Source organism: Tamandua tetradactyla, chromosome 3, assembly GCF_023851605.1.
Source record: "Tamandua tetradactyla isolate mTamTet1 chromosome 3, mTamTet1.pri, whole genome shotgun sequence".
NCBI lineage: Eukaryota > Metazoa > Chordata > Mammalia > Pilosa > Myrmecophagidae > Tamandua > Tamandua tetradactyla.
In genome coordinates, this window is record NC_135329.1 from 166931067 (window position 1) to 166946909 (window position 15843).

The 15843-nt window shown below is 32.9% G+C and overlaps 1 long non-coding RNA gene across 3 annotated transcripts in view; it reads right to left on the reverse strand.

Moving 5' to 3' along the window:
- Nucleotides 1-14741, reverse strand: part of LOC143676472 (uncharacterized) — a 75101-nt gene extending 60360 nt beyond the window's left edge. For all 3 annotated transcript variants that reach the window (XR_013172110.1, XR_013172109.1, XR_013172108.1), the window contains exons 1-3: nucleotides 14623-14741; nucleotides 2474-2578; nucleotides 418-502 (exon numbers count right to left, since the gene is read on the reverse strand). This is a non-coding gene — a long non-coding RNA (uncharacterized LOC143676472). The remainder of the gene's footprint in view (nucleotides 1-417; nucleotides 503-2473; nucleotides 2579-14622) is intronic.
- Between the last annotated feature and the right edge of the window lie 1102 nt (nucleotides 14742-15843).

A 15843-nucleotide genomic window follows, 5' to 3' on the forward strand; every position in this document is an offset into this window, starting at 1 on the left:
GCTTAGCCCCTTTCTGGGAGACACTAGTCCTCTGATGGTAAATTTGCTTCCAGGACTCTACAAACTTGGCCAAAATTTCCTTCTTACTTACTACAGTTTGCTTCTCTGCCTATCTAATCCTTTATTCTTCCCTCTCTTCTTTACAAGAGCCAATCTGCATTGTGTTTTAGGGTTCTTTGTCTCTTCCTGCTTACTCTTTTTTCTCTCAAGACATTTTCCTTAATAGTTAAATAACTTGATCTAATGTAGCAATCTAGAAAATTACCATTTTCCTATACTTGCTTTATCACATCTGTAATCTATTCATTGTTCTATCTATTTTTCAAGCTACCATTTATTTGATGATTTTCAAAAGAAGTTTCAGAAATCAGTACTCTTAGCTTGCATATAATTAATTAGGGTAGAATATTTGCTTACCTCATGTTTTTATTGAAATTTTTATATTCCTTTAGGTGCAAAAATCTTAGATGAACTTCTGATGAGTTTCTACAACTGCTTACATCTGTGCAAACCAAACCGTATCAAAACACACCATATTAACATTACCCTTGGAAGTTCCATCATGTTCTTATCAAGTAAATCTCTATCTTCATTCCCTGAGGCAATGAGTTTTCTGATGTTTTCCAACATGTATGAGTTTTTCCTTTGGTAGTACTGCATACAAATGCAATTGCATAGTAGGAACTCTCTTGTGGAAGGTAATTTTACTCAGAATCATGTATTAAAGATTCATCCATATATCAATTGTTCATTTCATTTTATTGCTAAAGAGTACTCCCCTATATATTGTCATATTGAGTCAACACTTATGTTGTCTCTACCCTTTGGCTACTTTGAATAAAAATTTCATATATATTTTATTCTAATTTATAGATGAGCATATATTTTCCTTTCTCTTGTGATATACCTAGTAGTCAAGCTGCTAAGTCACAGGATAGGCTTATGCTTAATTTTATGAGAAACCACCACAATGCTTTCTGAGTGATTGTATAATTTTACAGTCAGACCATGATTTATGGGAGGTACAGTTGTTCTACATCTTTGTCAATATTTGGTGGCTCAAAGGGAAATTTACCACAACCCAATTAGCCTTGCCTTCGGCATAATTGACAACTAGCAGAATCTGTATGTATATCCTTGTGGTTTGTATGATAAAGTCATTCTTAGCTTCCCTCAGTGGCTCCTGCAGCTTTTTCTCTATACGGCTTGGATAGTAGAAAGCTGCTCTCAGCTTCTCCAGATGGTGCATGTCCCCTTCTACTTTTTGCACTGTATAGACCGAAACTTCCAATCCCCAGTACCTATTGAAAAGTCCTACCCCACTATTTTGAGTCAAGATAAGGTAAGAATCGGGGCCTCACATGGACTGCTTTCCCTCCTCCTTGATGGACTTTCACAGGAGCACACAATAATTAAGCCCAGGGGTCTCTTCCTTAGCCCCAACTCTCTCTTTTCCTTCTAAAGGACTTTGATCTGAGAATGCTGTCCTTTCTCCACTGGCTGGCTAGCTCTGTTTGCACCTCATCACCCAAAGAACTCTTCCACATAACATCCAAAACAAATATGCCTCTGGAAATTCAAGGCAACATGCACTGTTTTCCTGGAAAATGTCATTCTCCAGGGCCAAATCAATGAGCTTTTGTTGTAAAGCAGGCTCACCAAAATGCTTGATTTTGTGGAGAGACAGAACGGTTGCCAAATGGACAAGTATACAAAAATACAGTTCTCAATTAATTTGAACGAGTGAATTTTCCAAATGGCATTTCCATGACAGTTTGACAAATGAGTTCAGCAAGAATTTCATGTTTGCCAAATCCACACAATTTAAATAAGAACGTGTTTGTTTTAATTGTTTATGAAGTTTACACACAAGTGTATTGGATATAAAGTAAATTTATCTGAGGATCGTGAGTACTCACACTCCTTCCCCACTTCTGGTGCCCCCTCTTGTGTTCCTCCAAAACTCTCTCCCTGGCTTTCTGTCTTCCTCTCTCTCTAGCTTGTGATCTCTCCCTTTTCCAATCTTCGCCTTCCAAAGTCTCAATTTGAAGGTGCAAAATAAAGGGCTCTTCTGTTCCTAGTTTCACTTCATCTTTCTCAGTCTCTCAGAATCCACATTTCCTGTCCATCAGAATCCCCTTTTGGGGAAGAGGCAGCCAAGGATCAGGTATATCCTGACTCACCATCCTATTTTTTTGGAACCAAATAAACACTACTCTTTCTCTTTGCCAATAAAATGGGAGAGAAGAAAGCTAAACCTTCACAAACATCTTCAAAATTGTTAAAGGAATCCCATCTATTGCAATTTGCTAAGTTATCCCAGAACCTATAGTTAAAGAAGTTTCAGAGTTTTTAAAGGAAACATGTAAATTTGGAAAATTAGACAAATTAATCATTCAGCCAAGTTAATTATTCAACAAAGTATTGTGTAGCCAAACTTTTCTATGGAGTTAGACTGCTTTTTAGAACATACCAAATTTTCTGGAAGCGAGCTCTACTTTGGGGATGTGTAGAAGATAAACTATGGTTGGCAAGCAGTGTTACAGCTGCTGGTCTTGGCCACTGAGGAGAATAAGATCTAAATCAACAGAGACACAAACACAGAAAAATCACTGGCAAGTTGAATTCATAGTGGATAAAATAGAAATTATTGAATTAGGAGTAGAACTGAGAAACAAATCCCAGAGTTGGTTCGTTGAAAACAGTAATAAGCAGCCATAAAATAAAATTAGTTAATAAACTCAAAATAGAGAAAGGCAAAGTTGTACACAACTGCAAATGAAGTTATCAATATGCTCTTAAACACAAAGGGTCAAAAAGAACGACTTTATGGAAATGAATTTCAGTTCCTAACAATAAACATTTTTTTAACAAATATATATTTACCAAACAGATTCCATGAGAGGAAGACAACATAAAGACAAATGTTCAAAAAGGAAAATAGAAAAGTATCACATTGATTTTCCTCCTTAAAGAATCTAGTTTCACAGGTATGTTCAATAATATTTAAGATAGTAGTAATTCCAATGTTGTTTAAATTCTTAAAGAGAATATAAAAAGAAGGAAAGACTACACATTATTTTGGAGGAAAGAGTCCAGATTATTTCACCATTAACAGAATAACAGTAATAAATCTTTACAAAATAACACAAAGAAAACTACAGACAAGATTGACTTTTAATTTTGCAAAATATCTTAAATAAAATTTAATCTAGCAATAGAGGAGTGACATTTTCCCTAAATGACCAAGTGAATTTTAGATCAAGAATAGGAAAATTACCTGAAATTAGGAAGCATATTAATATAATTCATCAAATTAATAGGTCAGAGAAAATGTAGTTGTCTACAGAGTTTTTAAAATGTGATGAAATCCCTAATTCTTTCTGGATTTCAAAACACCCTCTGAATAAAAATAAAACAAAAATTGGAAGCTATTCCTTTAATATAGGAAAAAAGAAGGTAACCCAGCAAATATGTTCCTCTCAGCAAAATATATTGATATCTTATGCTATTCTCCAACTCTTCAGTCTCAAGTGGTATTATAAGGATCAACATAATATTACTACTATTTATAAATACACACTTTCTAATAAACCTATTACTCCTTTCTCCATTTTCTATCAGTCTTTCCCATTTGGAATTTACTGAAAATTCATCTTCATACGTGACTCAGGAGATCTGAGAAGGAGATTATTCTAAGTGAATTAAATAACTACAATTGATTTTACTTTATCATTAAAATATAAGAATAAATAGACATTTTAAAATTGTATTTATTGGATATAAAACTGAAAATCAATTCTGGTCTTTCTAGAACTTTTATTCTAGTAGTAAAAGTATATATATTCCCAGATAGTGGTAAAGATAGAAAGGAAGCATGGGGTGAGACGGAGAGCTATTGCAATTGTAGATGAGATCAAGATGGTCTGGAATGGCCTTTCTAAAGAGGTAACTGTTGACAAAAAGACCATTGTAAAGTAGAGTGATCTGAACATTCCATTAAAAAAACCATTTGGGAAAGATGAAAGAACAAGTACAAAAACTCTAAAGCAGAATCGTGCTTGGCACTTTTAACAAATTGCAGGAAGGCTAATGTGCTTTGACAAATGAGAAAAGGGGAAGTTCTAAGTAATTAAGTCACCTATGTCCAGGGACCAAATCATGTAGGTCCATCAGTCCATAGTTAAAGGTCTTTGGATTCATTCCAAATATATTGGATCCAAATGCGCTGAAGGTGTCCAAAGATGAAAATGACATGAACTGATTTATATTTTTAAAAAGATCATTCTGAATAATTGACTCTGAGGGGCAAAATTAGAAATGGGAGTAACAGGCAGTTGATTTGGAATTTCTTGTGAGAAATAATAATGGCTAACATGGGGCAGAAGGATGGAAGTGATGAGAAGTGGTTAATTTGGGTTTTGTCTTGAAGTTGAGACTAAAAGATACACTTGTAGAATGGTAGCTGTGTGAGAAAGAGATAGAGGAGTAAAGGTTAATTCCAAGGACTCAGACAACTCAGGATGCATGAATGATGATGTTATTTACTGAAAGAGGGTCAAAAAGAAAGAAAGAGTTTTCTGCAGGAAATTAAACATTTGGTTTTGAGCATATTCTCTTTGAGATGCTTAATTGCAGATGAAAATATGAAGCTTGATAACTGAGCCTAGGCTTCAGGGGTATTCAGATCTGGTTATATTATAGCATAATTAATACCTATTGAAAGAAGTTACCACAATATTGTTTTGGCTTGCTAAATTCTGGAGGTAAGATTTCTGAATGTCATTTAAGCATTTCCTACAAAAAAATGAATCTATTCTAATATTTCTTTTATTGGAATTTTAGTTCATTAATTATTATTGTTAGTTTTTGAAGAAGTCTTGACTTCTTAGACCTTCCACCCAAAGCACAGGAAATGAAAGAAAAAAGTAGATAAATGAGAACTCCTCATGACTGAACACTTCTGTTCTTCAAATGATTTTTTCAAAAAGGTAAAGAGGCAGCCAAATCAATGGGAGAGAATATTTGGTAATCATATATCTGATAAGGGTTTGATATCCACTCTATATAAAGAAAGCCTACAACTCAACAATATAAGGACAAGCAACCCAATTTTCCAAAAAATAAATGTGAACGGCTAAAAAGTACATGAAAAGATGTTCATTTTCATTAGCTATTAGGGAAATGCAAACCCAAACCACAATGAGATATCATCTCACACTTACTAGAATAGCTGCTGTTAATCAAATAGGAAACTGAAAATGTTGGAAAGTATGTGGTGAAATAGGAACACTTACACACTGCTGGTGGGAATGTAACATGGTACAGCCACTGTGGAAGACAGTTTGGCAGTTCCTCAGAAAAATAAATACTGAGTTGCCCTATGACCCAGCAATTTCACTGCTCAGTCTCTACCCAGAATATTCGAAAGCAAGGAAATGAACAAACATGTGCACAATGATGCTCATAGTGGCATTATTCACAATTGCTAAAGAATGAAAGAATCCAAGAGTCCATCAACAGGTGAATGGATAAACAAAATGTGGTATACACACATGATGGAATATTATGCAGCAGTTAGAAGGAATGAGGTCCTGAAACATGTGACAACATGGATGAACCTTGGGGACAAAATGCTGAGTGAAACAAGCCAGATACAAAAGAGCAGATATTGTATGATTTCACTAATATGAAATTAACTATAACATGTAAAGTCAGAGTCTAAAAATGTAGATTATAAGGAATTTAGAGATAAAGAGAAGCTAAAGCAGTGGAAGTGGTTACCTAATATGTACAGAACTGTTAACATGATTGAACTTAAATGTTGGGAACAGAGGAGATGGTAGCTGGTTATTGGGATTATAAGTAATAGTAATATATTGTAGGTGAATTTAATTGAAAGTGGCTGTTGAAAGTCATATATCTAAATACGTTCTTGCACGAACCACTACAAATACACACACAAAAAAGTAGGAGTTATATGGGAAAAAAAGCATAGCTATAGCAAACTATGGGGTCTATCTAACAGTAATGTTTTAATATTCTTTCATCAACAGTAACACATTTACTACACCAATACTAAGGGCCAACAATAGGGTGTGATAAGGTGTATGGGAGGATTTGGTTTTTATTTCTTTATTCCTATTTCTGTTCTTGAGAAATGAACATATCCTAAAATCAATCATGGGGATGTATGTCTAACTATGTGATGATATTATGAGCCAGTGACTGTATACTTTGGATGGTTTGTGAATATATATCAATAAAATTAAAAAAGAAAAAAGAAAAACAGAATGATACAAGTGCTGGAGAAGAAGTGGAGAGAGAGATAAACCCATGCACTGTTACTAAGGAGGGCAGCATAGTGTTTCCACAGGAAACTAAGTATGGGGTTCCCATATGATCCTGCAATCTACATACTAGGAATATACTCGGAAGAAAGTATTTTATTCTTTCAATATCCCTGAAAGCAGGGATACAAACAGATATTTGCATACTGGTGTTTATGGCAGCATTATTTATGATTGCCATGGATGAAGGTGTCCCAAGGACACATCGAAGGATAAGTGGAAGGGCAAACTGAAGTATGTACATATGACAGAGTATGGTACGGCTGTAGAAAGTAATGAAGTCGTGAGACATGCAATGAGGTGAATGAAATTTGAGGACAATATGTTGAGTGAAATAATCTAGAAATGAAAGGATAAATATTGTACAGTCTCAGAAATAAATTAACTATAATGAGCAAATTCTGAGAATTAAATTTGAGAGCATAGGTTATTAGGAGATAGAAAGTGAGCAGAGTTTAAGCGATCAATGATTAAGGAGTATAGAATGTTCAATGAGGCTGATTGTAAAGGGTCCTAGATTGTAAGCTCTTACAGCCTTCGCATTATTTCTGAGTTTTAACTGTTATTTCTAAATTCTGAGATATTGTGCTTTTTCTGTATAATCTGGTAGTTCCTGGAAATTTGAGTATATCTGTGTGATATCTGAGACTCAGAGTTAGAGTTAGGTTTTAAAAAATGATTATGACTATTGACTCAATACACAGATATTTCTTTTTAGTTTCTAGTGTACTAGAACAGTCAGAAGGGAGTACCTGAAATTGTTAAATTGTAATACAGTAGTTTGATTTTTGATAATGATTGTATAACTATATAGCTTTCATCTTGTGACTGTGTGATTATAACGCTTTTGACTGTCATTGCCATTATCCAAGATATAGACAGATGAGTAATAAATAAAATAAAGATATGCATTAAAAATAGGTTGTGAATATGGGAGGAAATATCCCTACATAAACTATGGACAATAACTAATGTACTACTTTAGTAATCTTTCACCAATTGAACAAGTGCAACTACTGCTAAAAATATAGTAGAATTATGAAAAAAAGAAAGTGCAATCTCCAATTGTAACAAATTTTCCTCACTATTGACATGGTGGTGGGGGGGGCATGTATAGGAATCCTGTATTTTATGCATGATTGTTCTATAAATGCACAACTTCTCTAATTAAAACATAATAATAAAAAAGAAGTCTTTATTTATTTCAGTCAATATGCTAACAACAGAATTAACATTACAAGTATTAACCATGTAGTTAGGGAATAACAAATTTATATAATGTCATTATCCTGCATAAGTCTTAGGTTTTTTATTTCCAAAATGAGCTTGAGCTATTTAATATTCTAATTCCTTACCAGTACAGATCTCTTTGATTTTTAAAGGTAGATATAAAGGTGTAATTGATGTCTACTGATAGTTTATATCAGACATGTATTTAACTTCTCAGATCATACAACATATCATTATTTAAGAAAGCATTTCTTTTTATCACTATAACAGTATTTCTCAGAAGTTCCAAAGGTCTTTAATTTTGTAGTGCTTTCTGTGAGTCAAATAAGTTTGAGAAGTAAGTAGGGTTATAATGCCTATTAACATTTTATAGATTCAGATCTAAGTTCTGAAAAATGCAAAGTTTAACTTTTTTCAATGTCTTATTATCCAAATATTCGGGGGAAATCATAATCCTGGTGCCAAAGACCCTATGTCCCTTGAGACAAATTTTATGACTCACTGTTATTTCCAGGACCCAACAGCTTAGCTCTGTCTCAGTGATTATATTAAATTTTCAAGATATTGAAATTCTATTTTTCCCAATTTATTGTTTCACTTACTCATTTAATAATAACACTGGTGATATTTAAAAAAATTACAAAATCAAAAAGAAAATAATATCTAAAACCAAGAGTATACTAATAAGAAAAGTCTAAATTCTAGCCATAGACATGCTTGTATCTCTAAAATCAGCTGTAAATTTGGAGGTATATAATGTTTCTGGCAAAATGCTGAATTTACCAGACTAGTAATTCAGAAATATGATCAATGCAATGCTTTTTGAATTAAGCAAAAATGCCCAAATTTTATAGTCATTGAAGATGCCACACTTATTAAATTCATTTAATCTTTGAAATCGTATGCCATTATACTCAAAATCTCTCATTCTCTTTTCAAAGTTTTTTCCACTTGCTTTTGATTACATAAATAGAATATTCACCACAAATGCAACTCATTTTCTCCTGAATGTGTTTTTCAACTCATTTTTACCAATTTAGACAAATGGAACTTTCTTCCTTTTCCCATAATGTAGCACATTGTATGGTGTAATAGAAGAACCCACGAAATATTTGATAAGTTAATCAATCTTCTTGAACAAGATTATATAATTGAATTCTACAGGTGCCTATTCAAAAATTTCAAGGAATTAACAGATTCCAATATTTGACTCAATATTTCTTTCCATCTGTTAAGTTTCTAAATTATTTGAGTTCTAGGTCAAGGGCAGTCATATTCTTCTTCTCCCTCTGGGAAGCCTCACAAAAAATTATGTTTAGCCATACTAATATTGATCAACATTGTTGGTTTTCTTAAACAGTGAGGCAATGTGGAAAGAATATTCCTCATGTGTTTCAAATTTCTAAAAGTTTAAAATTGTACTGTTTCAGTCACGATAATGATGTAAAAGGGAAAAGTTCACTAGAACTTTCTATATAACCTTAATAAAATATATTATTCTTTGCTTGGCATTTTATCATTGGTGGGGAGTTGGGTACAAATAAATTAATTTATTTTTCTTGTGAGTCAGTAACAAGGACTGAAACTACAACGTATCCAAGGAGTTAAAAATATTTAAACATTTCAAAAGGATTTTAACTCATTTAGGTCTAGTAAGAATTTAGCAAAATGAATGGAATAAGTAATGCTTTACTTAATAAACAGCAGTAAATACACTCCTTTGGAGAGCCATTTGCAAAACTCAAAGGAAACTTCATATTTGACTGAAAAAGCACATAAAATCATCCCGCTAGGATACTGTTTAACTTCTGGCAGAAAACAAAGGCATAACAGTGATATTTTTAGTAGTAGTTACTATTATTATTTAAAAGGACAACTTCTCCTCACCCCTAGGTATTCTAACATGGTTACAGTCTAGCTAGTAAGAATTATGTTGCATGTTAAATAAATTTTAAAAAAGATAAATGAAAGGATGAGCAAATAACTTTGAGTTTTAATTATCTTGGAATCTGGGACTATAAAGAGACCTGAATTATACAACATAAAATTATGGGAGAATAAAATGGCACAATGTGCAATAATTCATAATCAATTTAGTATATGTCAAGCCACAAATCTGTTTTTCAAATAGATTTCTCACTGTTTGGATGAGTGTTTAATTTAATGTCTGTTTTTCCCTAGTCCATTAGGTATAGCTTTAATAAAATTTCACAATACTTAAAGGTATTTTTGACCTGGTCAAAGTAAAGCACTTTAAATATGTGGAAAATTTCACAACTTGTCAATATTTTCAGGTTGAGATTTTCAAAACCTGGCATCTAAAACATGTATATAAATAGCACATTTGAGTTCCCTGGTTGACACTTAGCTAAGTAAACACCCATTTTCATGCCTAAGTGCCTAGTGAAGCAAAAAATGGTGCGTTTATATGCCAAATTTCAGAATCTGAGTTGAAAGTGTGGGCTTCTCATTCAGAAAAGGTTATGTTTTCTATAATGTCTTTATTGCTTTTCAAGGTCATCTGAAGAACAGAAAGAAGCCATCAGTGAAATAAGGCGTATATATTTTTGTGCTAGAACATTAGCTAGAATACAGTATTCAGTGTGATGTGTATTGGCAAATTAGCCTATATATTTAACATGATGTATATCCTTAGAGTACAGATTATTTCTACATTGTAAATGATTTTCCTCAGTAAGGATATTCCAGAAATGTTTGAAGCATTTTCAAGCAACGTGCTGAACAGAGTCCACGCAATTAGGTATTTATGGCAGGTAGAAAAAAAAAATTGTGAAACTGTGAAATGTTCTACCTTTACTGAAAAGAATACTTGCTCTAGGTGAATAGTATATAAATTCAGCAAAGAAGTATTTCTGGTTGATAGTGTGAAAAGCTCCATAGGGACATTTTAAAGAAGTAAAATCAAGTGAAAATATCTTTTGCTCCAGGGAAGGATTTAGTTGCCTGAAAACTTCACAGGTAGTGCTTAAAATGCACGTTTTTTTTTTCTTTTAACTATATAGAATACATATTTTCATAGAACAAAGAGTTTATGAAAATCCTTCCATAGAAATTGGCCAATGCTCAGTCCTACTATTTGGATTCTATATGAAAATTTGGAGGTGATTTAAAATAGAGGCCAAAAAGAGCACTTAGGGTTAGAAACAAAACAAAACAAAACATATTTTCCATTTAAATGGAAATATTTTAACTTATAGATAAGAAGAAAACATAAGTACTTACGTGTGTATGTGTGTATAAAGAGTTGCCCATGCATATATACTTGCCAAACAATTTCTGTGGGTTAGTTTTTTTTTTTCTATTCTTCATTTTTTAAAATACCTTTTTTCTGGTGTGATACGATTAACATAAAATATCTTACCCTTGATTTATTCTTTAATATTTAAAGAGATTTCTCAGGGGAAGTAAAATATCACTATTTGTACCTTGACTAATGTCCAGTTTATTAATGATTAAATGATTAACGTTGTTCTCATTATTCGAACACTATTAAAATTACTAATAAAAGTAATCATGAATTTGAAAAATTCAATTTCACCACATTTGTAAATGTTGATTTACTTAAACAAACAAATGCTTCTGAATATTTGATGGTAATTTCAATTGTATTATATTAGACATTTTAATATTTTCAACACCTTGAAAGTAACATAAAACAAAACGATGGTTACAGTTGTAAAAGGATATTTACACAAAAGCCTTTTACAAACGTGATAATGTTAGGGATTTAAAATGGGTTCTTCATTGTCCCTGTTTTTGATTTCATTTCCATTTACATTATTATATTTCAAATTTTTACTTTTATTGCTTTAACAAAATTTTATTCTTAGTTAGTTGGGAGAGTTATACTTAAGATTATCTATCTAACTGATAGATTTGGAAATGATTGAAAATTTGTAACCAGAGCTAGAGAATTTTGAAAATCATTAACAATTATTCTATCTGAGGCTTTTATGGCAGGTGGAGAGTTCCTTTTTGTAGTCAAACATTATCCATTGTTGGTAAAATTATTTAAATGATTTACCCTGAATCAACATTTAAAAGGGTTTAATAAACATTTTTAAAAATTTTTTTAACAGATTTAGAATTACAGAAAAGTTGAAAAGACAGTACAGAGAGTTCCCATATTTCTCTGTTCTAGTTTGCTAGCTGCCGGAATGCAATATACCAGAAACAAAATGACTTTTAAAAAGAGGAATTTAATAAATTGCTAGTTTACAGTTCTAAGGCCAAGAAAATGTCCCAATTAAAACAAGTCTATAGAAATGTCCAATCACAGGCATCCAGGGAAAGACACCTTGATTCAAGAAGGCCGATGGAGTTCAGGGTTTCTCTCTCAAGTGAGAAAGCACATGGTGAACACGGTCAGGGTTCCTCTCTCAGCTGGAAAGTCACATGGTGAGCACAGCATCATCTGCTAGCTTCTTCTCCTGGCTTCCTGTTTCATGAAGCTCCCCGGGAGGCATTTTCCTTCTTCATCTCCAAAGGTCTCTGACTGGTGGACACTCTGCTACATGATGCTACAGCATTCTCTGCTCTCTCTGAATCTCCCATTCTCCAAAACGTTTCCTCTTTTATAGGACTCCAATAAACCAATCAAGACCCATCCAATTGGGTGGAGACATGAAGTCACCTAATCCAGTTTAACAACCACTCTTGACTAAATCACATCATCCACGGAGATGATCTGATTACAGTTTCAAACATCCAGTATTGAATAGAGATTATTCTACCTTTATGAAATGGGATTTAGATTAAAACATGGCTTTTCTAGGGGACATACATCCTTTCAAACCAGCACAGTCTCATACCCAGTTTCCCCTTATATAAACATTGTGCATTAGTGTGATACTTTGTAACACCTAATAAACCAATAGTGATAGATTGTTAGATTGTTATTAATTAACCTCCATACATTATTTGAATGTCTTTAGTTTTTACCTAGTGTTCCTTCTCTTTTCCAAGACTCCATTCAGGATACCACAATTCATTTAGTCACCATGTCTCCTTAGGCTCCCCAGAGCTGTGATAATTTCTCAAACTTGTCTTGTTTTTGATAACCTTGACAGTTTTAAGGAGTACTAGTCAGATATTTCATGTAATTTTTCAATTAGGGCTTGTCAGATGTTTTCTCCCATTTAGACTGTCGCTATGGGTAATTGGGAGGAAGAACATAGAGGTGAAGCGCCGGCCTCATCACATCACATCAAAGACACATGCTCAACGTGAATTATACTTATGGCATCAACTTGGTCACCTGGCTAGGGTAGTGCCTGCCTGGTTTCTCCAATGTTAGATTTCATCTCCTCCCTCTTTTGATATGTTACTCCTTGGAAGCAAGTCATTAAGCCTGGCCTGCATGTAACAGGTAGAGAGCGAAGTTCCATCTCCTTGGGAGGAATCTCTAGAAATCATTTGGAATTATTCTACTCCCCTAATTTAATCATTAATTTTTCCCACCATTTATATAATATGGACACATTGATATTTATTTAATTCTTTGGGTTGTAATCCAATACAATGGTGTTTATTTTGTTGCTCAAATAATTACAGCTTTGGCCATGGGTTTCTCTCTGCTTGACTCCGATGCCCCTTTGAGACACTTATTTATTTATTTATTTATTTATTTATTTATTTATTTATTTATTTATTTATTTGTGCATGGTCTGGGAATTGAACTCAGGTCTCCCGCATGAAAGGCAGGAGAACTACCAGTTCAGAAAGGCATTGAACTACCCATGCACCTTCATATTTATTTTTTTTATGAACATCTCCTTACTTTCTGACACTGCAAAGTGCTCCTGCTTCATTTATATATCTCCTGCCCCAGCCCTAGAATCAGTCATTTTCCACAGAGCCCTGTTCCCTTTTATTGGAGAAAGGCATTAGAAACGGGATCCTCTCACTGGAACATGGTATTAGAAACCATGTGCTTGCTGCTGGCATGCCATTAATTTTAGGTTTTCCATAGATAGAGCAAGGAAATCTATGTAAGGAAATCTGTGCATGCATTCACAGATATCTCTAATGATTTCCATATCTATCCACCAGTATCTGTCTTAAGCAAAATAAGAGTTCATACTGATTTTATACCAATCCTTTGGCACTCAGATCATTTTAACTTTCTTCCTTTTTCTTCTCATTGAAATGGTGATAATGGCTCCTACCATCATTCATTCATTTATTTATTCAATCATAGTATATCTATACAAAATCACTAACTATACTTGCTTGAGAAATAACTTTACCGACAAGAGTACAGTTTTTATGTCCAGTTCCTTCCCTCTTTAGTCTTACAGTTTCTCATGTTTTTTAAAATTATTTAGGTCAGTATGTTGTCTCATCTTTTCTAAAGTTATTTAGGTCAGTATGTTGTTTTACTTGTCAAGTCTGTGGTTTTGTCATGTATTTGTAATATTGTTGTTTTTAAAATAATAGTCTGCATTCCATCCTTGAATACCTTACCTTCCTAGTTAATTTTTTTCCAATTCAAATACATTAAATTTCACTATTTGTGTTATAAAGTTTTCTAGGTTTTTAAAAAATAGTTTGTTGTATATAGCCATTCTAATATATGTGTAGTGGTATTGCATTGATGTTTTAATTAGCAACTTTCTATTGACAAGTGATATTAGATATTTTCATGCTTTATTTGATGACTGTATATCTTTTTTGGTGAAATGTCTTCAGTTATATTTTAATTTGGTGATCATACTCGTTCCATTGATTTTGACAGTCTTGTCTTTAGAGTTTAGTCTCCTTTGAGTTATATACAGCTACTATAAATCTAATTAAATTGTGTTTGTTCCAACAGGGTTAGGTTCAGTTAAACCATTAAGTCCTTATTCAATTGGGAATTCAGTAACTAAAACTTTACTTTCTTTTCAAAAGACATCAAAGTCTACACTTATGTTTCACATTCTTTCTCCTCACATTAGGTATATTCTCTTGGCATATTGTTAAATTAAGATGGTAACATCACCATAAAGAAAAAAAAAAACACTTTGCAGTCATAGCATACCTTTAATTTGCATTTGTTAAGGAAACTTTTCTCCAATAGAGACAGTAGGCTCAGAAATGCAACTCTGTTGTCTGAAGTGTATGTCTGGCCACAAGCACACTGTAATCTAGAGCAATCGTGTTACTTTGGAATCTTTACTTCTATTGTGACCTCATTCAATTCAGAGTCTGCTGTATAATAGTCAGCTAAATAACATTTTCCCATGACCTTACCAGTTGAGAAAGTAGAGTAAAGTTAACAATGTATTTAAGTCCCTCGATTTGCAAAGAGGAAACTTTTTACATAATTGAAATGATTTTTCCAAAGAAATTACAGGAAGCAATTTTTTTAAGAACTATCTTAGCAAAAATATTTCAAGTTGAGAAAATTTAATATACACCAATCTCCATACACTAAGTTTCTGAGAACTGAGAAGGAGCAGAATTTCTGGTCCCTAGTCTAACTGCACTTTGATATTTGCAAGAAATGGCCAAGTTGTTGTATAAAGTTTTATAACATTTCACATATCTAGCAATAACAAATGACATTTCCTCACTAGCACTTGTTATTTTTCAATGTTTGATCAATTTTAGTGACTCTGGGGCTTGTGCAGAGGTGCTTCATTATGGTCTTGATGTACATTTTCCTAGAAATTAATAATTTTCAACTTCTTATTTATTTATTCATTTTTTGGGCATTAGGGGAATCTTTTTTTTTTATTTTTTTTTTCACATGAGCAGGCACTGGGAATCCAACCTGGATCTCCGGCATAGCAGGTAAGAACTCTGCCACTGAGCCACTGTGGCCTGTCACATTAGAGGAATCTTAATGAATACTTTTGTATCCCTGAATGATATAAAAATCAATGCTTTTGAGTATTTACTAGATTTTTTTTTTAAGGATCATGGAAAACGATTTTAATTTGATACATTAACAAGGTAAACATATCATATAAAAATCCTCTAATTGATTGCTGAAATTCAAAGAACAGATCAGAAAACAAAGATTTATTTAGAAATATAACCACTGGATTTTTTGTCTAGTCTGAAATGAATGCAGTGTAAAGTAGTGCTAATTCTCTTATACTCTCATTCTGAAATACTTTGCCATTTAGTATTCATCAAAGTAAGAATTGTGCTTTAGACTTATGATGAAGTAACTATTTTAGAACAGATTAATTGCACATATTGACACTTTCAATACCCATTTAACACATTCCAATTTGATACAGTACTTACCAGG